Source organism: Oryzias melastigma, unplaced genomic scaffold, assembly GCF_002922805.2.
Source record: "Oryzias melastigma strain HK-1 unplaced genomic scaffold, ASM292280v2 sc00652, whole genome shotgun sequence".
NCBI classification, from domain to species: domain Eukaryota; kingdom Metazoa; phylum Chordata; class Actinopteri; order Beloniformes; family Adrianichthyidae; genus Oryzias; species Oryzias melastigma.
The window spans coordinates 21,981-23,617 of record NW_023417240.1 but is presented as its reverse complement, the minus strand read 5'-3'; positions in this window follow the sequence as shown (position 1 = coordinate 23,617).

Below are 1,637 nucleotides of genomic sequence, written 5' to 3'. Positions count from 1 at the left end.
GACGTTTCCAATGGTTTTTGGGATTGGGCCTGGGGGACAATATTCTCAGCTTTAATAGACGAACGACAGTTTCGTGCAATATGCCCACTTTGATTGCACCTATAACAAATTGGCTTCCCATCAATTGTTCTCCTGGGCCGAAAGCTGCGTGCTCTGGAGGGAGGTTCGTCATTTGGGGTTAGTGTCTTCATGACCAATTCCAACTGCGTTTGCTGTGCCTTTAACAAAGAAACTAATTCGCTGTATTCAGAAGAATGAGACACAGCACTTTCACAGGAGGCAGAGAGTTCGTTTAAGACTGGGTTACATTTTGATTTAACGGGCTGGTTCCCATACTGGGCCATCCATTTTATGGCTTCACCTCGAACATCACGAATTGTAGAATGTGGGTTAGCATGTACCAAATCTCTCAGCCTTATTCTCAGAGTCTGATCTCTCACGCCATCACAGAATTGGTCACGTAAATCTCTTACAGAAATCTGTGCATCAGTTTTCACAACTTGATCTGACAACTCCATTAAGGCATGAGAATAATCAAGCATTGACTCACCATCCAGTTGTTTACGGTTGTAAAACCTGCGCTGTAATGATAATCGAGTGTGCATGCAACCATACACCTCCCTCAGCACAGTAAAAATACATTCAGCGCGTTCTCTTTGGGTTGATGGCAAATACTTGATCTCAGTCCGAGCGGCGCCCTCTAGATGGTCGTAGACAATCTGCGCCCGTTCTTTTTCTGTGCGGCCTCTGGTCTGGGAGAAGTCTCTCATCTGCTCGATCCATTCGTCCAGTGACAGCGCGTCCACAGCGTCCAGTCTGCCAGAAAACGGCGGCATCTTCCGATCCTGCTGCACATAAACCACAGAGTCTGTGTGCCTCGGCACGGCTCCACCTGTTGCTCCAAACGAGGTGGACGGCCTTTCCGAGTCCGCAGCCGATGCTTTTAAAGCCGCCAGTTCGTTTTCCAGCTCTCGTATCCGCTGCGACATGGCTTGCTGTCTGTCCTCCTCCAGAGCGCCGCTGCTGCCGGACGAATCCATGTTCATACACCAGCTTTGTCACCGGCGAGAGGCCTCACTCCGCCGCTCCTGCTGTCCTCCAAACAAAACTATAAAACCAGGTCACTTCACGGTTTTTTTTTTAGCCAAACAACGCCAAATGTTGCAAGTGAAACCATAAAAACATGGAAGACAGTCGTGTTCNGGAACCATAAAAACAGGGGAGACAGGCGTGTTCAAATAAATTGACCATATTTATTGATACAGCATTCCTGGTCTTTAAAATGTTCCACTGTTGTCCTGAGCCGAGATAAAACAAACGTAAGGCAGCAACTGCTGCAAGCACTGCAAACAGTTTAAAAAGAATAAGAACGGTAAAAACTTATAAAATGACAAACACCACACACATGCACATGCTAAAAACTAATCGGCTGGCAAACAGAAATTACAGACCCGGAAGTGACCACCAATAAAAATAATAAAAAAAATGTAAAAGCAGTTAGTCTGCGTCTTGCAGACTAACTAGAGTAAAAAAACTAAAAACACAATATAAGAAGGACAGCAGGTAGCGGTATGATGACTGTGGTATCGAGGACCCACACTCAGTCATTTACCCTGTAGGTCTACCTTCAGATACTG